This window comes from Hippopotamus amphibius, chromosome 15 (assembly GCF_030028045.1).
Source record: "Hippopotamus amphibius kiboko isolate mHipAmp2 chromosome 15, mHipAmp2.hap2, whole genome shotgun sequence".
Taxonomy (NCBI): Eukaryota; Metazoa; Chordata; class Mammalia; order Artiodactyla; family Hippopotamidae; genus Hippopotamus; species Hippopotamus amphibius.
Window position 1 is genome coordinate 12370192 of NC_080200.1, and position 24519 is coordinate 12394710.

Sequence of the window (24519 nt, forward strand, 5' to 3'; positions counted from 1 at the left end):
GATCAACTGGCTGGGAAGGAATTTGAGGGCTCAGATTTCAGCAACCAGCACAGCCCTATGAATCCGCCCCCCGCTCCGCTGCGCCTCACCCCCACCCCGCCCCTGCCCCAGAAGCTTGTCAGAAACAAGCGTTACCTGACCCTCAGAGACCCCGTTTACTGCTCCCCATCCCAGGTCCCTGCCCCGGGCTGGGTCTGGCCGTCCACCCCGTGCATACTCACTCCCATTCTTTCCTCCTGGCCTGGGGGGTGCTGTGGATTTTGTGCGCCTGGTGGGCCAAGATGACATCCCGGTAGTCCACCACGCCGCCCCGCCGCTTCAAAGAGGGGCCTCCGCTCATCAGGTGGGACCGCGCGTCCGGCGGGATGTTGGCTGTGCCCGCGGGGGCGCTGTCCGGACCTGGGGGCCCCAAGCCGCGGTCGTGCAGGGCATCATAATAACTGCGGGGCGAGAACATGGGGTCTGGGACCCGGGAGGACTTCGACATCCATGGGCCTCACTCAGAAATCCCAGGTTCTTCTGCCTCCAGCCCAGGATGAAACTAGAGGAGAGAGGAGAGATCGGAGAAATAGCTAGGGTAAGGTCGAGGCAGAGAGCAAACACCTGGAGGAAGAGCAGGGAGGTCGGAGGACCGCACAGGGGGCCGGCCTCCTTCACAGGAAGTCAAAATACACCCCAGGCCCGGCCCAACGGGATTTAGTATTTCCTTGGCAACTCGGGGCTGGAAAGCCAGTTCTTAGGAGCTGCTCGGCAACAGAGGCAGCACCATGGAGCAAAAGACCACGAGGCTGTGTCGCAGGACACTCGCTCCACCTCCCAGGTACCGGCCACGGAGGGTGGGACCCCAGATTTCTCAGCATCTCAGTATTCCCCTCTGCAAAATGGGTCATCAGGAGCCTGCCTGTTCACTCTCCGCTGGTCCCTGGGTCCTGTGAGCTCCAGAGGGTCACTTAGAAAACTAAAAGAGCGAGTTCAAGGGTTGGTTTTAAAATCCACAGAGGGGAATTTCCCAGTGGCGCAGTGGTTAAGAATCCACCTGCCAGTGCAGGCGACACAGGTTTGATCCCTGGCGTGGGAAAACCCCACATGCGGGGGAGCAACTAAGCCCGTGTGCCACAACTATTGAGCCCATGCACCACAACTATTGAATCCCACACGCTTAGAGCCCTTGCTCAACAACAAGAGAAGCCACTGCAATGAGAAGCCGGGGCACTGCAATGAAGAGTAGCCCCTGCTCCCCACAACTAGAGATGTGCAGCAATGAGGACCCAACACAGCCAATAAATAAATTAGTTAATTTAAAAACAAATCCACACAGAGTATTGCCATCTGTGAGTGAGCGTACTGTTTGCCACCTTGGTTAGTTTTTTTTTTTTTTTTTTTTGAAGATAACAGGAACAGAGCTCTTACCCTTCCTGAATATATCAGGTGGATACTCAGCCCCAGAGGGACTGACACCCCCGAAAAGATCTTTGTCTCCATTTCATTCACTTATTTACTCAACAAACGCTAAATGAGCTGCCACTGTGTGCGGGCCTTGTGCTGGGTGCTGGGCACACAGTGTGAATGAGACACACAAATGTTTCCCTCTTCGTGGAATGGAGGTTTGGGGAGAGGGGGACAGTGAACAAAATAAGTACATCATGTGGAGATTAGGGGTTGAAAAGTACCTTGGAGAGCAATTAGGCAGGAAAGGTATATTCATCTGCTGGAGTTGCAATAACAAAGTGCCACATGCAGGGTGCCTTAAACAACAGAAATTTATTTTCTCACAATTCTGAGGCCTACAAGGTGTGTGAGATCAAGGTATCAGCAGGGTTGGTTTCTTCTGAGGCCTCTCTCATTGGCTTGTAGACAGCCATCTTCTCCCTGTGTCTTCACAAGATCTCCCCTCTGGGTGTGTCTGTGTCCTAATCTCCTCTTATAAGGACACCAGTCATATTGGATTAGGGCCCACCTATATAATCTTATTTTACCTTAATTACCTCTTTTCTTTCCCTCTCTCTCTCTCTCTTTCTCTCTCTCTCCCTCTCTCTCTCAATCTCTCTTTTCCTTTTTTCTTTTTCTCCCCAAATGGTAGGAGAACTTTATTTTAATAAAAAGGTCCTCTTTTTTTTAAATAATTAATTTATTTTTGGCTGTGTTAGGTCTTCGTTGCTGCACACGGGCTTTCTCTAGTTGTGAGGCACGGGCTTCTCATTGTGGTGGCTTCTTTTGTTGCAGAGCACGGGCTCTAGGCGCCTAGGCTCAGTAGTTGTGGCTCACGGGCTTAGTTGTTCCATGATGTTTGGGATCTTCCCTGACCAGGGTTCGAACCAATGTCCCCTGCGCTGGCAGGCAGATTCTCAACCACTGCACCACCAGGGAAGTCCCTAAATTGTCCTCTTTTTAACCTGACCCCTTCCCCCACCACAAGAAAGCAGCTTTATTGCTAAAAAGCAATCTGTTTCTTTGAGCATACCCTTTTTAGGCAATTTTAACTTTTTCCACTGTTGTAACGCCACACTGTATATCTCACTGCCAGTCTTCTCTTTAAACACTTTTTTTCCCCCAGGAAAATCCACATCACGGTCTCCATTCTGCTTCTTTATCCTCTGTGCTAAGATCCCATGTATCTTCCACTTTCACCGTTCTGCTTTTCTCCCGTAATTTTTCTGCATTCAGCCCGAGTTCGCCTTTGTAGAGGTCACTTTGTTTCTTCCGCTATCTAGGCCTGGCTTCAGGATAGCATCATACCGAAAAGACTGCGTTACTTTTGTTCCGGTCTTTATAGTCTTTGACCCCACTGGGGTCATCCTCAGGCTTCTCTTCCTGCTCACACATCTCATTATGGTCACTCTCTTCATCAGACTCCCCTCCATCTTCTACTTTTTGAAGAGTCTTTTTCATGGATTTCTTAGAACTTATATGACTTTTTTTTAATAAATTTATTTATTTATTATTATTATTATTTTAATTTTATTGGCTGTGCTGGGTCTTCGTTGCTGCACACGGGCTTTCTCTAGTTGCTGAGAGCAGGGGCTACTCTTCATTGTGGTGCGCAGGCTCCTCATTGTGGTGCACAGGCTCCTCATTGTAGTGGCTTCTCTTGTTGTGGAGCACAGGCCCTAGGCGCATGGGCTTCAGTAGTTGTGGCACATGGGCTCAGTAGTTGTGGCTCATGGGCTCTAGAGCACAGGCTCAATAGTTGTGGCACACAGGCTTAGTTGCTCCATGGCATGTGGAATCTTCCCAGGGCAGGGCTCGAACCCGTGTCCCCTGCATTGGCAGGCAGATTCTTTACCACTGCGCCACCTAGGAAGTCCTTATATGACTTTTGAGTCTTATGGAAAATGGGAAAATATATCCTGGCAATATTATAAGCCCTGGGAGTCTCAGTGAGAAAATGTCATAGAAAAGTGTTTTATGGGACTGCCCCAACTGCCCAGTAGTTAGGATTCCACACTTCCACTGCAGGGGGTGTGGGTTCATTCCCTGGTCGGGGAACTAAGATTCCCACAAGCCACACGGTGCAGCCAAAAAAAAAAAAAAAAGGTTTTATAATGTGATGCAATTAACTTGGTACCAGAAAAATAGAAGTATTAATTCCAGGAAGCACAGTGTTTGTGTAAAGGTGTCTCCACAGAGTCCAATCCAGGCATCTGACTTTCTTAAAACACTGCTGGGCAATCTGACACTAGTCATGGCCGTGGTGCATATGACCTTTCTGGGTCCTCAAGGTCAAGGGAAACTGGATACCAGCATCCTTGAGCTCCCAATCTGTCCTTGTCTGCAGCCAGCAGGAGCAGCCCGGCCCAGAGGCAGGCAGCCTTGGCCTGCCAGGTTCCCATGGCCCCTACAGCCCCAGGGTCCACACGGCGTCCTGAGCTGACCAGACCCAGGAAGGTTGCAAGAGACTCACATGGAGACTTGGCAGGAGTGTAGGCAGGGGAGAGGAGCTTTAATTATGTCTTTAAAAGGCCCTATCTCCAAATACAGTAACATGCTACTGTGGGTTAGAACTGCAACATATGAATTTAGGGGCAGGAGACACAGTTCCACTCACCACAAAGGATGACAGGAAGTGGTCAGTGGGCTGGTTATTGTATTGGGTTGGCCAAAAAGTTCATTCAGGTTTTTCCGTAACATCTTATGGAAAAATCTGAACAAACTTTTTGGCCAACCCAATATTAAATTGGGGATCACAAATGGCCTCACTGAGGAGGTGACATCTGAAGAAGGTGATGCATTAGCTCTGCTGGATATCTGGGAGAAGTGTGTTCCAGGCACGTGTTCCAGCATGTGCAAAGGTCCTGAGGCAGGGCTATGTGTGACTTGCTCAAGGAACAACGAGGAGGCCTACGTGGCCGTGAATAAGGAGGAGAGTAGAGGAGATGAGGACAGGGAGGTGACAGGGCAGATCACGTAGGACCTTGTGGGCCACAGGAATAATTTTCTTGGTTCTTCTAGGAGAGACATGGTCCATGGCTTTCAGAGCCACAGCTCACCCAACAGTATATTTTCAACCTCAAACTGAGTTTTTCCATCTGTCAGCTCCCACCACTAGCCTCCCAGTGTCTGTGCAAGAAAATCAAACCCACTGGAAGGTTGGCATGAATGAAATAGAATTACGAGCCTAAATCTCATGCACAAATATTGCAAGAGTCACCTCAACAACCAGAGGTGTAAGGAGATGGGTGCAAAGAGCGAGGTGTGGGAATAGAGGCTTATCTTCCTCCTATCTCCTCTTGCTCTGCTTAAAGGCTTTAAAGAAATGAGAGATCTCCCAGCCTCTCCTAAGACCAACTCAATATCAGTTTAATGAATGCTGTTACCCTCTGGGTAGTTTTTTTTTTTTTTTCAAATCTTGTAACTAATGAGGTTTAATAGACCTATCTTCATGACACCTTTAAGCTTCAATTTACTGCCATGAAACACTCTTAATCGCCTACGACTGAGAATTTATAAAGCCTTTTGTGTTTTTCCAAGTATATCCCCTTCGCATTGAAAAAAAAATGTTATTCCTTTCATAAGCACTTACACTGGAAGGCATTTTCCTTCCCATTTTACAGAAATAGAACTGAAGTCAAAAGGTGGGTTCAAGAGTCTTGCTACCAGGTTGCATTTCTACTTCTGGGAGTCGCCCCTCCCATCCCCCAAAATATGCTTACTGTGTCAATATTAAAGAAAGACTCCAGAACAGAGAACTATACTGAATATTTTGTAATAATCTATAATGGAAAAAATCTGAATAATAATAAGATAGATAGATGATAGATAGATAGTAGATAGATTGATAGATGATAGATAGATAGATAGGTAGATAGATAGATGAAAGATAGATAGAGATATAGATACAGTGTATAGCACAGGTATACACTGTGCTTTATACCTGAAATTAACACAACATTGTAAATCAACTATACTTAAGTTAAAATTAAAAAAAAAAAAAAGAAAGAATCCATGAGGAATTCCCTGGCGGCCCAGTGGTTAAGACTCTGGGCTTCCAATGCTGGAGGTGCAGGTTCGATCCCTGCTTGGGGAACTAAGATCCCACATGCTACATAGCACAGCCAAAAATAATAATAATTGAAAAGGAAGGAAGGAAGGAAGGAAGGGAGGGAGGAAGGAAGGAAGGAAGGACGAACCCAGCATACAGATTGGGTGTGCTGTGTGGTATCTATAATACAACTAAAATCCCAGAGCTCAGGCACCTACAGAAGGGGCGTTTGTAACTGGGAAGAAGTGAGGAGGAGCAGAAAAACCTAAGGCACACACCCAGGTGACATCATTTGAGACATCCACCTGCTGGTCCCACAGGCCCAAGACAGGATGCTCCCTTTCCTGCCCCTTTCCTACAGCACTTTGTTCCCAGTCTCCCTCATCTCCTTACAGGCCTCCCAATTTTCCTTGATGCCCAAATCACACGCTGAGTCGTCACTCACGGTTGTCCCTTTCCCTTCACTCCCCGACTCAAAGCCATCAGCAGGTCCCAACCACCTGCCTCCAAAATAGATCCTGAATCCGACCACTTCCTGCCACGGTACAGCCTCCCTCACTGCTGGCCTGGACTTGGGCAGTTGCCTCTCCCTGGTCAGTTGGCTTCCTCAGTCCCCATACCCAACTTGCGTTCTGCCCTGCAGTCAGTGGGGTCCTTCAGTCGGCTCTTTTGCTGTTATAGAAACAAAAGCCACACCCTACAGGCCGCCCCACCTGCCTGATCCCATCCCCTCCCCTTCTCCCTCTTGCCCTCTAAGCTCCAGTGGCCTCTCCATTCCTGGGCTCTGCCAAGCTCATTCCACCTTTGCAACTGCTGTTCCCTCTTCCTAGAATGCTGTTCCCCTCATCTCTGATGGGTCAGCTCCCTCTCATCATTCAGGCTGTGATGAGATGCAGGCACTCGCCATCACACCCACCAATGAGCCCCTCCTCATGGGGCTTTTTGTCTCCCCCATAGGATGTCATTGTCATACATACAAGGATCTTGACCTTTCTTGTTTGCCATTGGGCCCCTGACACCTTAAATATTTCTTATCTGAATGAATGAACAAATGAATGGTCTTAGGGATGGGTTGACCCAAGAAAACGCCATCAAGCATCTAGAAAATAGCTGTCTGGGGTCCAGGACTTCTCAATAGGGAAGAGATGAAGTGTGATGGGAAAGAAGACTTATTGCAAAGCCAAGTCCAACCCCAGCACACAATCAACGAACTGTGTGGTCCCGGGCATTACTCAGTCCTCTGAGTCTCTGTTTTCTCCTGCACGGGGTGGGGATAATGAGAGAGCCACTGTGAGGGGTCAGTGGGTGAACCTGTGGGAAGGCAGCACCCTGAGCACAGCGCCAGGCCATGGAAAGTGCTTGGTCATCACTGGCTCTCAGGTTGACACTGTGGCGGGGGGCGGAGCCTGGAAGCTGGAGCGGGGTGGGGTGGGGGCGGTCGACAGCTGCTCAAGCAACACCACTGAGTGTGCTCTGCAGAGCCCTCACAGGCGCTTTTAACAACAGAGCCCCAGCTGTCCTGTGTGTACACACAAGAAACAAACACATCCCCAGCCAACGGGCACGTCCAGCTGGGTGTCTGTCCCTGGCACCTGCGGGGCCCTGTGACCAGGTGTGCTGTTCTCTCTCTCTGTTTGCCCAACCACAGTGTGGAAAAAATGGCAAAGAATGTGGGGTTTGCTTCCCTTAGAAGCTGCCAGTTTCCATGAACAGACGGTGCAAAGAGATGGCCAATGGGGAGAAAGAAAATAGAAGAAAAGAAGCAGCATTAAGCTTAAGGCCACAAAAAACCCCTTAGTGTTGATGTAATCAGAGTAGGACTTTCTCAACGTACCAGGTATCACTTGTATCCACTTTCCCAAATCCAAACTGAAAGCATATCTAAGATAGGAGCTGACCCCCATTGCCAAGCCTGGACCAGCCTGAGTTGCCATAGCAACCAGAAGGCACCTGGAGATGCCCTTGATTAATACAGGCTAGTCCAGGAGCTACAGGGAAGGAGCGGGGAGGGAGGGACATCGGGAAAGCCTGGGGGCCTTCTGTGTACCATCCCCATGTGGACAGGGACATTTACACAGCTCTGCTGGGTACCAGGTTTCACCACTCACAGGTGAGACAAGTACCAGTAATTCTTAAAACAGCTTTCTCTCTCCTAAAATTTAATAAAAGATATGACACCTAAAAGTAGAGAAATTACGGTTACCAAAGGGGAAAGGTGGGGGGAAGGGATAAATTACGAATTTGGGAGTAATATATACACACTGCTACATATAAAATAGATAACCAACAAGGACCTACTGTATAGCGCAGGGAACTACACTCAATATTCTGTAATAAACTATATGGGAAAATAATCTGAAAAGGAATATATATATATATATATATATATATATATATATATATGAATCACTTTGTGTATACCTGAAACTACCATAACATTGTAAATCAACTATACTTCAATTAAAAAATTAAGAGAATTCCCTGGCAGTCCAGTGGTTAGGACTCTTCGCTCTCACTGCCTAGGGCCCAGGTTTGATTCCTGGTCAGGGGACTAAGATCCCACAAGCTGTGCAGTGCAGCCAAAAAAATAAATAAATAAAAATAAAGTGTGATTTAAAAAATAAATTAAAAAATTAAATTAAAATAAAAAATAAAAGTAAAGGGAAAACATACTCGAAAACTTCACAGGCTCCTTAAACACATTAGAGAGGATGGGAACTCAAAAATGCAGGAAATAAAAATAAGACCAGGCAGGGGCTGGACTGTAACCCTATAAGGCTTCAATTTATTCACTGGTGTGGGAGGACGTCTTTTTTTCCTCCATCTGGGAGGAAACTTTTTAAACTAAAAATGGCCAGTAGTTTCACTCTTAAGTGCATCTAGCCACCAAGAGTCATGTTTATAAAGCTCTATTTATAGTAGCTTAAAACTGGAAACAACCCAAAGGTCCATTAGCAAGAAAATAGAAAGATTGTGATGCAGCCTTCTAATGGAATACTACACAGCAATGAAAAAGAACATGCCACAGGCAACAGCATGGATGAATCTCACAGATGAATGCGGAGTAGTATCCACTATGTGATTCCACTGATAGGAAGTTCAAAAACAGGTAAAATGGGACTTCCCTGGTGGCCCAATGGTTGAGAATCCCCTTGCCAATGCAGGGGACACAGTTCGATCCCTGGTCAGGGAAGATCCCACATGCCACAGAACAACTAAGCCCGTGCACCACAACTACTGAGCCTGTGAGCCACAACTACTGAGCCTGTGAGCCACAACTACTGAAGCCCGCACTCCGCAAAAAGAGAAGCCACTGCAATGAGAAGCCTGCGCACTGCAATGAAGAGTAGCCCCCGCTCACTGTAACTAGAGAAAGCCCACACGCAGCAACAAAGATCCAAAGCAGCCAAAAAATAAAAATAAATAAATAAAGACACTATGTGATGTTTTAAAAACAAGAACAACAACAACACAGGTAAAACTAATCCATGATGATGAGCATCAGAATACAGTTGACCTTTGGGGTGGAAGGGTTGTTAGGATAAAACAAGGGAGCCTACTGGTAGGACTGCCAGAAAAAACACAGGATGTCCAGTTATATGAGGTGTTTATTTAACTAGGTGTTTCCTATATTTTTTAATTTGCTTAACCTGAAAACCCACTGAGGGAATGGAAATTCCTTAACCCTTTACCTGTGTGATGGTGGGGACACAGCATATAGACGTGTGTAAAAATTTATTTGTGCAGTTTTTTGCATATTTGTTACATCATTATAACTATTTTTAAAGCTAAAATAATCATACTAAATTCATTATGAGGAATTAGATATGCCCTTCCTCCTTACAATCAAGCTTTGAGTTGGGCAGAAAAAGGGATATAAGCCAGATCTCCTCACCCAAACACAAGTCCCAGAGGAAGTGGGAAATCTACTCCCTTGTGTTACAAATAAGACTGAGGTTCAGAGAGGTACAGTGGCTCACTCAGGGTCCCACAGCCTGGAGCAGACAGGTCAGGGATACAGATCCAGGTTTCTTGGGACTCCCAAGGCCTCTCTCTGAGGTCCAACACAAAGTCTGACACTGAGACTTTTTCTTGCCAGGCCCACTTCTCCCAAAACATAAGCAATCTTGGGTAGGCAGGATTTTGTCCCCCACGATCTTAGCATCTGACTATGTTACATTACATGGTGAAAGAAAGTGGAACTAGTTTACAGGCTTTAAAATAGGGGCAGTATCCTGGGTTATCCCTGTGGGCCCAAGGTCATCACATAGGCCTTTAAAAGTAGAAGAGGGAGGCAGAAGAATAGGTCAGAGACACTACAGAAGATGAGGCAGGAGAGATTGGAAGCATGAGAGGGATTTGACCTATGGCCATCAGTTCTGAGATGAAGGAACCACAAGCCCAGGGATGCTGGTGGCCTCTAGAAGCTGAGAACAACCTGCAGCTGCCAGCCAGCAAGGACCTCCGTCCTGCAACAGCATGAAACCAACATCTACCAACAGCTGGAAGTCCAAGACCAGGGCAGTTCCTGGGGAAGGCTCTCCTCCTGGTTTGTAGATGGTCACCTTCTCTCTGTGTCCTCACGTGGAGGAGACAGAGAGAGAGAGCAAGTTCTCTAGTGTCTCTTCTTATAAGGGCACTAATCCCATCATGACGGTCCCAACCCCATGACTTCATTTAAACCTAATCACCTCCCATCTCCAAATACCCCTTTGGGAGTTAGGGCTTCACCATATGAATTTAAGGGGACATCAAGCAGCCCATAACCTTTCCCTAACTGATACAGTACTTGATGGAAGCAATACTGGTTTCATTCAATGCATGTTTTTCTTGTGCTTTGAAAGCTCTGCGTTCAAGGGGAATCCACACAGCTGTGGAGTCCTGTTGAGAATACCAAAGCATTCATTAAAAAGAGAGCTAAAGATAGTGTCTCTGCACGACATCATTTCCTTTCACCTCTTTCCTCTTGTTCTCTCTCTCTCAGCCTTCATTCTTTTTCTTCCACTTGTTGTTTGAGCTTCTCTTGGGCAGTTTCATTTCTTCCAATCTTGCTCTGTTTGCTAAGATCTCAGTCCAAAAGGCATCTTAATCTAACCCCAGACAAAACAAGGGTTGCTGAGACCCATGGAAAGAAATGGCATCTCCTCCTGAGTTCTAGGCTGAAGAGTGTGAAATTCAACAGACCGTGGATTCTAACAACCTCGGTGAAGCTAATCCAAATGTCACTTTTAACCCACCTTCAAATGCACTCGTCACTTTCCAGATGTTTTATTTGACTGATAGTAAAAGTGATTTCCGTACCCTGAACAAACAATCTCTGGAGCAGGTAGGCAGGTAAGGGGCAAGTGCTAAGACTCTACCTAGAAGCAAAAACTTATAACTGGGAGCAATAAAGACAGAAATCAACAGTGGGACTGCATCAAACTAAAAAGCTTCTGTACAGCAAAAGGAACCATGAGCAAAACAAAAAGGCAACCTACGGGATGGGAAAGGATATTTGTGAATTACATATCGGATAAGGGGTTGGTATCCAAAATCTATAAAGGACTCACACAGCTAAGTAGCCAAAATAATAATAATGATGATGATGATAATTGATTAAAAAATCAGCAGAGGAACTAAATAGACATTTTTCCAAGGAAGACATCCAAATGGCCAACAGTCACATGAAAATGTGCTCAACATCATTAATCATTAGGGAGATACACATCAAAACCACAGTGAGATATCAGTTCATGTCCATTTTAGAACAACTATCATTAAAAAGACAAGATGACACGTGCTCTCGAGGATATGGAGAAAAGGGAACCCTCGTGCACTGCTGGTGGAAGTGTTGATTGGTAACAGAGGAACAACCCAAATGTCCACAGATGGAGGAACGGATACACAAAATATCCAGTGGGATATAGTCGGCCTTAAAAAGGAAGGAAATTCAGACAGATGCTACACTGTAGACGCAACTGGAGGACGTGATGCTTAGTGCAAGAAGCCAGTTCACAAAAGGACAAGTACTGTATGATTACATTTATATGGGGCCAAATTGTAGAGACAGAAAGTAGAATGGTGGGTGCCAGGGGTTGAGAGAAGGGGAAATGGGCGTTAGTGTTTCATGGGGAAAGAGTTTCAGTTTGGGAAGATGAAAAGAGTTCTGGAGATGGATGGTGGTGACACAAAACATTATGAATGTACACAATACCACTGAAGAATTGTTAAAATCGTAAATGTTACGTTATGCCTATTTTATAAAAAAAAAAAGTGTAAGAAAAAACTCTTAACAGATGATTCAAAAACATCCACCCATCTTCCTGAAAGTACTTAAATATTCACAGTTGCCCCAGCATTTCAGCCTTCTTGTCTCACAGCATCAGACACCCACTTATTTTTTTCTAACTTTTTATTTTATATGGGAGTATAGTTGACTAACAATGTTGTGTTAGTTTCAGGTATACAGCAAAGTGATTCAGTTATACATATACATGTATCTATTCTTTTTCAAATTCTTTTCCCGTATGGGTGGTTGCATAATATTGAGCAGAGTTCCCTGTGCTGTACAGTAGGTCCTTGTTGGTTATCCATTTTAAATATAGCAGTGCAGACACCCACTTATTGAGGGCACCAATAAGTAGATATAGACACAGACCAGACCTTTCATGATGACTCAGACCACAACCCAAAGCCACCCCATCTCAGGCAGTGAGAATTCACCCCATACCCCACCTTTGCAAAGAGAAGCTAAGAGCAAGGCAAAATGAAAAAGTCAGGGCCAACAAGCGTTCTCATCACTTGGGGCCAAACTCCAGAATTGCCCCACATATATGAGAACAGAGCTAAATAAAATGCCAGGCCAGATGGCAAAGGCTGAAGGCTAGGCTGAGACCAGCACGCCAGCATAGCCCTGGGTACGGCTGCAAAGGTCCATCCCCTGGTGAGAAGAAACCATGTCACAGCTGGTCTCATTTTTCACCTGCTCACTCAACTGCCCAGCACAGCACAGGGAGACACACACTCCCTCCCACCAGGATAAACAGATCCCCTGGGATCGCTGGATGATTTTCTCAGCAGCCTCAGGACACTGACTGGGATTTAGGAAGGAGAAAGGAGGGAAGACCTCCAGGGCTCGGGCTGGTGGGCAGGATCCACATGAGCCACTGAATCTCAAGCTGAATCTTTCTCCCAACTTCAGCTTCATGGCTTTATTATCCTCCTCATGATTCATTCATTCATTCATCCTTCTAGCAATATTTATCGAGCACCTACTGTGTGCCCGCACTGTTGTGGCCCCTGGGGACCCAGCAGTGAACAAAACAGACCACGGTCCCTACCCTCATGGAACTGACATTCTAGTGGGGGAGACAGACAAGAAACAAGATAAACAAGTAAAATATGCAGGTGGAGAAAAGAAAACAGAGGAGGAAAAGGAAGGGGAAGGGGAATGTCATTTAGAGAAGGTGGCCAGAAAAGACCCTGGTGGGAAAGAAGTGTGTGAGTAAAGATCTGAAGAAGGTGAGACAGGAGCCATGAGGGTGTCTGGGGGAAGAGTGAGCCAGGCAGAAGGAATAGCCCATGCAAAGGCCCTGTGGCTGGAGCGTGCCTGGTGTATTCCAAGAAGAGCAAAGAGGCCTGTGCGGCTGGAGTGGAGTGAGTGAGGGGATGAATGGGAGGAGGTGATAGAGGAAGGTGACAGCGACAGATGGTGCAGAGCCTTGTGGACTACAGGGAGGACTTTGGCTTTTGCCCTGCGTAAGGTGGGAGCCTAAGCAGAGGAGGGACTTGACCTGACTTAGGTGTTCTCAGGTGCCCTCTGGAGGTCAGATTTGTAAGAAACCCAAAAAGCAGTGGAATTGATCACCCCAACTATTGTGGGTCTCCCTCTCTCCCTCCTTCACCCCACAGTCTACTCATGGTAGGGCTGCTGATTCTACCTCATGCTTCCTCTCCTGCTTGCCATGGTTCAGGTCCTCATTCACCCCACGCAGATGGACCGTAATCCTTTCCTCTGTGTTCTGAGTCTCTCCTCCCTCCAATTCATCATAGACTATCAGGTCATTCACTGATCAGTCCCAAAACACACTCATCACTGCCAATCCTGAACACACCCCCAACTTCCACACCTCTTTGCCTCCAACCAGAATGTGTTTCGAAACCCCACCCCCAAAGTCCAGCTCAAAAGATGCTTCTGCTCTGAAGCCTCCAAGAGAATTCACCAGCGAACCCCTCACCTCCCCACACATGCTCATAGCTCCCTACCTGCAGCATCTACTGCTCCCTACACAGGGCTAGGACTGGCTGCAGGAGTGAGAGACAGGCCAGAGGTGCTGGGGAGTTAATACCCTTGGAAGGTCCCTCAACCAATGACTGATGGGAGTTGGTAGAGAAACACCCCCAGCTTTGCAACTAGCCTGCTTGGATCCTGGATCTGTCCCCTCCTGCTGTGTGACCTTGGGCAAATCACTTCACCTTTCTGGGCTAGTTTCCCCATCTGTAAAATGAGGATGATGAGAGCACATACTTCATCAAGTTCTTGTGAGGATGAGATCATTTCATTTCTATGTGCTTGGAACAGTATCTCGCACATGGTAATTCCCTGAAGATGTCTTTGATATTATTACGACTGTGGCTACCATTATGATTCTACCCTCTGCTGAACCCTCAAAGCCTAGTATGGTGCCTGGCCAGCAGGAAGGACACAACGAACACTTATTAAAAAGTAGATCAGGGAATTCCCTGGCAGTGGCCTGGGTTCAATTTCTGGTTGGGGAACTATGATCCCACAATCTGCGAGGCCAAAAAAAAAAAAAAAAAAAGTAGATCAACAAAAAGTACCCATGTTCTAGATGCTCGACAACATTTATCATTCTTAAACTTGCTTGACTCCATTGGTGCTAGAAGGTTCAAAGGAAAAAGAATAGACTGCCAGGAAAAAAAAACCACAAAAAACCTTCTCCCAGGGGTGAGTGTTCCTCTAATGTTGCTCCCATAAACTAAACTGTTATACATTTGCTTTCTTCTGTGTTCTCAAGAGTGGGTGGGAAGTTTTACCTACAAGCTGCACCTTTGGAATACTTTTCCTTCAATACATGTTTTTGATTTCTTGATATTTTGCATTAGTAGGAATTTCACAATCTCCCTCCTTCATTCTGCCACTTCGGCCAGCCAGTGGCTGTGGGTAGTTATAAACATATTAATATGTGAAGACATTAATTCATTATGATGGTAATTATCAGTGCTGACATGCTTCATTTGTTCAGCAAATATTTACTGAGTACCGACTGTGTGCCACTGTGACTCAATTATTGCGCATCTTGGGATCTTAAAACTCTCAAGAGATCATCTAGAAACTGCCTCCCCTTGGGGCTGAAAGAAATTGTAGTGATTGTTTTTGCTGGAGGGAAATAGCTGGATACCAAAATTAGAACCAATTTTAAAAAAGAAAAAAAAGTGAATAGCCCAGCCTCCAGTCCTGAAAAAAATATTTTAAGACTGAGCCTCCCTACACTTTGTTCTTGGTCACTAAGAATTAACGGGTGAATTAGTAGGGTCCAGAATATGTTTTCGATACTCATCTGACCTGCATGCTTTAGGGGGAGAGGTGGGTGGGTGGGACACATGGAGGAAAGGGAAAGCTGAAGTGTGAACTATGGAAGAAATCAGAAGTGAAAAGAACCCAGACGCAAAGACACCCTATTGGGAATTCCCTGGCGGTCCAGTGGTTAGGACTCCAGACTTTCACTGCTGAGGGCCTGGGTTCAATCCCTGGTCAGGGAACTAGGATCCCACAAGCCAAGCAGTGAGGCCAAAAAAAAAAAAAAAGAAGAAGAAGACGACCTATTGTATGATTGTGTTTCTATGAAATATGGAGAAGAGGGAAATGTATAATAACAGAAAGCAGGTCAGTGGTTGCCAGGCGCTGGGGGATTGAGGAATGAGAGTAACTGCTTCATCTGTAGAGAGTTTCTCTTTGGGGTGAAGAGAAAATTCTAGAACTAGATATAAGTGATGGTTGCACAAAATTATGAATATACTAAGTGCTGTTTAATTGTTCCCTTTGAAATGGTGAAAATGGTAAACGATGTTGGGTGTATTTTACAATTAAAAAAGAAAAGAAATTGGATACACACCCTTGTTCTGGAGAGAAATTTAAAAGTAGTCAACTATAGCACAGGGAACTATAATCAATATCTTATTATAACCTATAATGAAAAAGAATCCGAAAAAGAATATATATATATAAACTGAATCACTTTGCTATATACCTGAAACTAACACAACATTGTAAATTAACTATACTTCAATTTTTTTGATGGTTTAAAAAAGTAAAAAATAAGAGAATTCCCTAACTGTCCAGTGATTAGGACTGTGTGCTTTCACTGCCAAGGGTGAGGGTTCAGTCCCTGGACAGGAAACTAACATCCCAGAAGTCACAGGGCATAGCCAAAAAAAAAATTTTTTTTAATTCTAAAAAATAAAAATAAATATATAAAGTTTTACAAAACCAAATTACATTAATCAACTCTTGCAAGAACAACAATAACAAAAAAGTAGCCAGGCTTAGTGCACACCTACTATGTGCCCAGCACTGAGCATCACCTGGCCTGGCTTCCCAAGACCCCTACCACTGGGATGTCATGGTTAGCCTGACTGTCAGCTAGGGCACTGATGCACAAAGTGGCTGAGTAACACCCTCAGGGTTTCTAAGACTCTGACCAGCACTTGGCTGCCCCAGAATCATGTTCCAATGCAGATTCTAACTCAACAGAGTGGGGGGGGGTCTCTGTATTCCCAGAGGGTGCTGCTGGTCCAAGGTCTGCACTTTGAGAGGAATGTCTGGGGATGCTGACCAGCTGCCCCTCCCACTCGGTTAAGTCAGTCTCGCTGGCCACCATCAGGCTTGGCCTTGCCAGAGGGTGTAAGAGAGCTTGCCAAGAGCCCTCGCCTATCTGTCACTGTGAAGATAGTCGGCTTGAAAGATCCTGGAATAGAATCTTCCCTCACTTGCCCTCGGCCATTAAGAGCCCTCTGGTCTTGTAAGCTAACATTTCAAAAAGAATAATAAAATAAGAGTCAAACCCACTGCCCAAGCGTGTGATGTCCAAGAGCTGCACTTGGCTTTACTTTGCAGGTCATTTACCCAGTAATTTGTTCAATGTCAAATCTGCCCTTTGCCTCCAGAACCCTGGTCCTGATCTTCCCACTTATTTGGTGGGATGGGGAGAGGCAGCATTGAATTAAACCAATCGAGAAAAGACTAGTTATCTTATCTAGATAGGAGGATGGCATTTGACCCAAGTGACATCTTTATGTGTCTCTGCAAATCCCTGTGTCTTGGAGCAAAACATCAACAGGATAGTCAGCTACTAAGACGTCTGGAATTGGAAGCCTTCCTGCAGCCTGGGCTTGGTGTTGGAGGGACTAGAAATGCCAAGTTGGGGGCGAGGGGCCAGCATCAGACTTAGAATGGCCCCACTTCTTCCCACCCCCACCCCCCAGGGACCTAAGAAAGAGCCCATATGGGAAATGGCAAGTCTGCCCTGAAACTGTCGACTCTGAACAGGAAACTGAGGATGGAGCTCAGATTCTAGCGGAGACCCCACCCCACCCCCAATGCACCTGCGCTTAGATCTAAGGAGAGATGGGACACAGGGATGAGCTTCCCGCCTCTCCTCTGTTCAGCCACAACAGAGGCTACTGCCTCCAGGAAGGTATTCTGCCTGCTGTTTACATTCTATTCTGGTTCCTTCTCCCAGCTCAGTCTCTCAGGAGCCCTCAGAGCAGGAGCCCCTGGAAAAGGCAGAGGAGCCCGGCCCGCGGGGCGCTTCCCCCGCCCGCCCCCACCAGCTGCGGCAGCCACGTGTTCTCTGAAGCTGTCAGCGGAGAGAGCGAGCGAAAGAGGAGAGGGGAGTCTGTCCCTCTCACTTCTTGAGAAATAAAAGCCACCCGGAGAGTCGACTCTGTCCAAAAAATTTTGAAAAGGGAGGGGGTTGGTCCAGAAGGGTGTCAAGCGCTGTCTCTGCTTTTCATTTGGAGCAAGAGAGGGGAGAATATTAAATATTAAACGGAACAAGAGGTTTCCTAAGACGGTGTAATTATCCTCCACAGCCATCTGCCATCTCCCTTTTTCCAACGCATTCACGCTGCGTTGAGCACAGCAAACAAGGACCGGCTACACCCGGCGTCGCGGACTTTTGCTTGGGGGAGCCCCCCAAAAAAGTCGTAGGCGAAGGGGGAGGGGGGATGAGTGCGAGAGTCCAAGCTCTGTCACTTGTCCAGCCTGCCTGGGTCTTAAAGCAGGAAGAGACTAATGTAGACTTGAGTGTCGGGATGGGGAGGACATACAAAAGTAGAATTAGACTTAGCTGGGAAACTATAATCATTGGGGAAATGTCACAGATCCAAGGCAGGTGGCAGAGACATCAAGTACTACAAGAGGGCTAAAGGCAGTTGAAATAAAATGGGTTTTTCAGCAGGAAACAAGTATAAGCTGGAAATCAGGGTTCTGCCCCCACCAGGAGAAACTGCAGAGAGAAATAAACTGCTCACCCCCAAAGAAAAGCTATTTGTAGAAAGGGGAGAGGGGGTCATTGGGTTTCTACCTTTACATATGCAGGTAATGTTGCAACAAGGAAATAAAGATGAGACTCTCTGTAGGACTCTGCCCCCAGGATCTTGCATCGCTCACTCACCTGTATCGCATCGGCTCCGGGGCTCAGGCTGTGGGGTTAGTGGGAAGCACAGTGAGTCCTCCAGCTGTCCTGAGGGTCCCACCTTGTGAGCACCCAGGGGTCCAAGCCAACTGAAGTCCACGCGTCCATTGCCTGCCCGATGGAAAGGAAAAGGTGGCCCCCCGAGACAGGAGAGAAAGGGGGTGCCAAGAGCAGCCGTGCTCCGAGCTGAGGGCTCCCCACAAAGGCAGGCGCCAAGTGGGGCTGCTGTGCCAGCTGCCAGGGGGGAGAAAGAGAAGGAGGAGGAGGTTTCCCTGACGCTAGGAGGAGACAGGGGAGGACTAGCGTCTCATCAGCTCCTGATCATCTCCAGTCAAGTACTGCACAGGAACCCAGCACAGGGAGGCAAATCCAGCCCCCCCATCCCCACATTGCTCCTCAGGGGGAAATAAAGGGAATTCTTACTCTCTTCTCTCCACGGCTTAACATTGCACCGCGACCTCCCAGCATGAGGGCAGGACTCTAGTCTCTTGAAGGAAGCTGTTTATCACCCAGTCTACCTCCTTTCAGACCTGCTTCTCTTAAGGAGCAGAGGAAAGGTGGCAACAGGAGGGCTCTTTCTCTTCCACTCAGGGGGTTTGCGGAGGGGGAGTGTGTAACAGGCGTGAAGCAGCAGGGATGTGGAATCACACGTATAATTTAACCATCTCCCCTCCGCCAGACTGCAACCTACATTATTGATGCCCTTACAAAAACACTTATTAGAGGACAGCTGCTAACCTCCCATCCAGTCTTTTCTGTTCACTCTGGAAACAGCTTCTCCTTACCACCACCCCACACCTCCTCCCTTAGGGCAAGAGGGGGTTGTATTATCTAAACACAAAGGCAGAGAGAAGAAAATTTGAGTCTTTAGATGCAAAAAGGCAATTGATTGCAAGTTTCATAGATTTGTTTGCTGCATGTGTAGACGTAGGTTCCCAAAACTGGGGTGACCTCCTTTCTCTTTTTAGAGGGGGCTCCTTTTTAAGGGTGAGCAGTGTGTTTTTCTTATAAAAGGCATCTAGGGTAGAGAGAAGCCCCATAGTTTTTCCCAAGGTGGAGTCACAGTAGGAGGATCTACCTCACTGGGGAAAGTGGCATTGTTCAGACAGGAGCAATCAGACCTGAGCTGGGTGTTAGGGGATCTTAAAGAATTACTGTTCATTTCATAAAGTTTGTTATTAGCATTTTGATTATGTTGGGGTTTTTTAAGTCTTTATGTGTTAGAGAGGCATATTGAAGTATTTATGGGTGAGATGATAGGTCCTTTCCGGGAAACCACCAAAACATCCATTGACTGTTGAACCAATAAACAAAATGTGATCCCTCTGTAACAGGGAAGAGCAAGTGTGACTCCATATTGGATTTGTTTCTTTTACTTTAACCTTTGTATTCTATTGCTTCTGCTACAAGTTAAGAATTTTGCCTATAGCCTGAAATATACAGGATAGCCCATTCTCAAGGCTCTGACCTTTACAGGTATAATGCTTTTCCATTCATATAGAGATAAAAAGTTGCAGAACAGAGAACAACATTTGTCTTGTTGGTTTACAGGAACATCTGACCTGACCTACATGGAGAGCTGTAAGAACAAAGGATTCTCACACCAAGAAGTTTGCAGCAACCAACCCCACCCCACCACCCTTCTCAGTATAAAGGAAGCCTGACTTCCAACTACAGACGATGGTTCTTTGGAATATTAGTCCACCATCTACTCGGTCTGCTGGCTTTCCAAATAACGTCGCTGTTCCTTGCCCCAACAACTCATCTCTCGATTTATTGGCCTGTCATGGGGTGAGCAGTAGGAGCTTAGACTCGGTAACACCTTCATGCAATGGAATATTATTCGGCCATTAAAAAGAAAGAAGCACGGACACGTTTTACAACATGGATGAACCTTGAAAACTTCATGCTGAGTGAAAGAAGCCAAACACAAAGGTCACATAATGTACGATTCCATTTATATGAAATGTCCAGAATAGGCAATCCACAGAGACAGAAGGCAGATTGGTGGTTGCCAGAGGCTGGGGTTGGGGAAGATGGGGAGTGACTTCTAGTGGGTACAGGGTTTCTTTTTGGGGTGATGGAAATGTTCTGGAACTAGATAGATGAGAAGTTGCAAGATATTGTAAATGTTCTTTTTAAAAGGGTTAATTTTTATATGATGGGGAATTTTGTTCCAATTTTTTATAATGCAACAGAAAAGGGAGGGGAAAATAAACATGACAAGCACAGCGTTGCTAGCTGAGGAAGCTGGGTGATGGGGACAAGGGAGTCCATTGTATTTTTCACTGTATTCTTCTCTCTGTGTATGCTTGAAATTTTCTTTTTTAAGGAGATGGGGGTGGGGTACTTCCCTGGTGGTCCAGTGGTTGACTCTGTGCTTCCAATGCAGGGGGCCCAGGTTTGATCCCTGGTCGGGGAACTAGATCCCACATGCATGCCACAACTAAGACCTGGTGCAGCCAAAATAAATAAATAATAAAAAAAATAAAAATTTTTTTTAAATATTAAAAAAGAAAGAGAGATGGGGGTGGAAGTGGAATAGGAAGAACACAGTCTGTGGCAGTGAGTTTGGACCAACAGAAGTGGGGTGGAGGGGGAGCCTGTGTGGGTGAATGTGGCCCTCAATTCAGCAACTAAGTGAACCCCTAGCCTGCAAAGTGACTGAACACAAAGTCAGAGTGTAAAGAACAGAGCTGAGCCCTGGGATCCTGTTGCCTGGGAACGCAAACCGACTTCACTCTACTTTGCCAGCCTGCAAACTCAGAAGAGCCTCGGTCTCCTTGTCAATAAAATGGGGCTAATTCTTCTTACTGTGTGGGGATTTTGTGAGACTCATATGAGATTGCATTGAAAAACGATATTTGCCTCTACATGTACTAAAACCCTCTCTGGAAAGATGTAAGAGAACTAATCACAGGGGCTGTCTGTGGGGGGTGGGGATCCCTCCTGAAGGAACAGGGATGGAGGGGCTTTCCTTGCCTACATTTTTATACTTAGGGGTTTTTGAACCATGTATAAGAATATTAAAGACACAATATTAAAGGTATAAGACAGATTAAAACATTAAATGAAAAAATGGGATTGTGTATGTCAAGCGATAGCTCGCTTTTTCCATCAAGGGCCAGGTAATAAACATCATAGGCTTTGCAAGTCATATGGTCTCTATAACATCCAATCAATTCTGCCCCCACAGGAGCACCATAGACAAAGTGTAAATGAATGGATGTGGCTGTGTGCCAATAAAACTTTATTTATAAAAAGTTGTTACAGGCTTATTTGGCCCCTGGGTTGTAGTTTGCTGACCTCTGGTGTGTGTAGATCCCTTAGCATCTGCTACATATCAAGTGATTTTATTAATTCTAGGCTCTGACACTGACAAGCTGTGTGACCTTGGGCAAGTCACTTAAGCCTCCCTCCCCTCCTGTTCAAAACTACTACATTAATACTTAAGGAGGGTTGTTTTCAGTATAAAATGAGACATCAGATATCAAAATGCATTGTGCATTCTAAAATGCTATGCAATATGTTATTATTGTTATGCCGGAAGCCATGTCTACGCAATTAGCATTGAATTTTCCTATTTTTAAATCACACGACTTGTATGAGTCACTCCATGATGAACATAAACAGCCACCCATGGTTGCCTTAAAAGTCCTTTGAAAAATGTCAAAAAGTTCTGCTTTTTCCTTTATGTGGATGAGACCATCCTGAGTCAACCAACTTCTAAATTCTTGAGTCCGTTGCAAGAGTTGGTGACCATGAATAGTTTGGCCCCAATTACTCACTCCTTCCTGTATCTCTATCTTTTCCACATCCTCATCGTGGGTGGCATGCATTTCCTCAGCCCTTGGCTTTGGACTTGCTTTGGTCAACAGCACGTGGGCAGAAGTGGCCATAAGCTGGTTTCAAGCCTGGACCTTAAGAGGCCTCACATGTTTCCACCTGCCATCTTGCACCTCTGCTGTCACCATGAGTGCAGCTACCCCAGGACAAGGATGAAAGACCCATGGAGCTGAGTCAACCAGCTGAGCCCTGCCCAGATTTGCCAATTTGGCAGATTCACAGGTGTGTAGAGATATATAACTATTGCTTTGAACCACTGAGCTTTGGGGTAGTTTGTAATACAGCATAATTGCGACCATCTACTGATCCGTTGACCCAGAGAAGAAGTCCAAAACCTGTGAAATTCAAGCAAAACTAGACTGAATTAAAAGTAAAAATAAAGATGCCTCCCATTTATTTGCTGCTATAGTCTTTCAATGATAGGAGCGGTTATACGCATAGGATGAAATAATGTTGGGCCATACTATATATAAAATAGATAACTGGACTTCCCTGGTGGTGCAGTGGTTAAGAATTTGCCTGCCAATGCAGGGGACACGAGTTCGATCTCCGGTCCGGGAAGATCCCACATGTCTTGGAGCGACTAAGCCCACGCGCCGCAACTACTGAGCCTGCGTGCTGCAGCTACTGAAGCCTGTGTGCCTAGAATTGGTGCACCACAACGAAGAGTAGCCCCCGCTCGCCACAGCTAGAGAAAGCCGGCACGCAACAAAGAAGTCCCAACACAGTCAATAAATAAATAAATATCTTTAGAAATAAAGTAAAATAGGTAACTAATAAGGACCTACTGTATAGCACAAGGAACTCTACTCAATACTCTGTAATGGCCTATATGGGAAAAGAATCTAAGAAAAGAGTGCCCAGCCTCACTCCATCACTTTGTTCAGATCTCTGATGAAATACTGAAATGGAGCAGGACCCTGTGGTCCTTCCCCCCAGTATCCTCTGCCTGCCTTTTGTCTTTGGAAAAAGACTTTAGCCAAAGAATAAGTTTAATCAGAGAAGTGAGAAAATACAGAAGCAAAGGAAAACAGTCAAGCAAGGCAAAATAATAATAGTTTAGCCATTAAGCAACATCAAGGACATTTAGTTCCTCCTCAAGGGCTATAGATAATATTCTGAGCCATCTCCTGTGAGCTATCTTGTAGATATTGAAACCCCCACCAGGTGGAAGAAGTTAACTACATGATAACCAGACTGTAGCCATGACATAAGCAGACACAATTCCAAGAATTGGCCTCAAGGAAATGGGAACAAACTGACCCTGGAACCGAAGATTAACCATACTTAAAACAATCAAGATGGAGGAATTCTCTGGTGGTCCAGTGGTTAGGACTCTGCGCTTTTATTGCTGAATGCCCTGGGTTCAATCCCTGGTCGGGGAACTAAGATCCCGCAAGCTGGGAGGCACAGCCAATAAAAACAGCAACCAAAAAAAAAGCAATCAAGGTGATGCTGGTTAGACTACTGCATGACCAACTTCAAGACGACTGTCAGAGCTGACTGTGCTGTTACTACATGTAGCCCCCTCCCTCCGGCTATAAAGCTCTTGCCCCCTGATTGTCAGTGGGGGTTAGGGGGAGGTGGCCTGTGGACAGGAGTCCACCCTTCCCAGCCCCTCTTGGTTGCTGGCATCCGAAATAAAGCAAACTTTCCTTTCTACCAACTTTGCCCCTTTGTTGGCCTTTCAGCAGTGAGCTGCTGGATTCCCCACTTTTAGTAACAAATATCACTGAGAGAGGTCATTTCTGTGCCCTACCTGAAAAACAGCCCTCGTCACTTTCCAACCCCTTACCCTGTTTTTCTTTGTTGATCTTTTCATAGTTGCATTTATCACTACTTGATATTATATTATATATCTGTTTATTTGATCTGTTAGTTTCCCCCCACTGGAACGTGAGCTCCATGAGGGCAGGGGCTTTGTTTCATTCATAGCTGCATTTCCAGCAGGTGCAACTGTTTGCAGCACACAGTAGATATTTTCTGAATGAATAAGTGAATGAAGGAATGAAAAAATAAGCTCCTTTAAAATATTTGTTGAATGGATGGATGAATGAATATTCCCCTTTGTTCTATGTCTCTTTAATTTTTTAAAAAATATTTATTTATTTATTTATTTATTTTTGGCTGCATCGGGTCTTGGTTGGGTATATGGGATCTTTCACTGTGGCGTGCGGGTTCTTCATTGCAGTGTGAAGGCCCCTCTCTAGTTGCGGCGCGAGGTCTCCAGAGTGCGTGGGCTCTGCAGTTGCAGCATGTGGGCACGTGGGATCTTAGTTCCCTGACCAAGGATCGAACCCACATCTCCTGCATTGGAAGGCATATACTTAACCACTGGACCACCAGGAAGTCCCCTATGTCTCTTTAAATAACAAAAAAAGTTTCCCCTCCTTCCTCCTTGAAACGAGGAAAGAGGGTTTTGTTAAGTGAGGATAAATTTTGTGTATGAGGCAGGATGTGGATGAAGAACTCATGCTTTCTAAGAGCAAAGAG

The 24519-nt window shown here is 45.9% G+C and overlaps 1 non-coding gene and 1 pseudogene across 1 annotated transcript; one reads left to right on the plus strand and one right to left on the minus strand.

The window, feature by feature from the left end:
- Positions 1 to 217: 217 nt before the first annotated feature.
- On the minus strand, positions 218 to 3684 carry LOC130836236 (mitochondrial transcription rescue factor 1-like; annotated as a pseudogene).
- Positions 3685 to 22411: 18727 nt separating this feature from the next.
- Positions 22412 to 22544, plus strand: LOC130837615 (small nucleolar RNA SNORA20). Its single transcript, XR_009049380.1, has one exon. It is a non-coding gene; the product is annotated as a small nucleolar RNA SNORA20 (small nucleolar RNA).
- The last annotated feature ends 1975 nt before the right edge of the window (positions 22545 to 24519 follow it).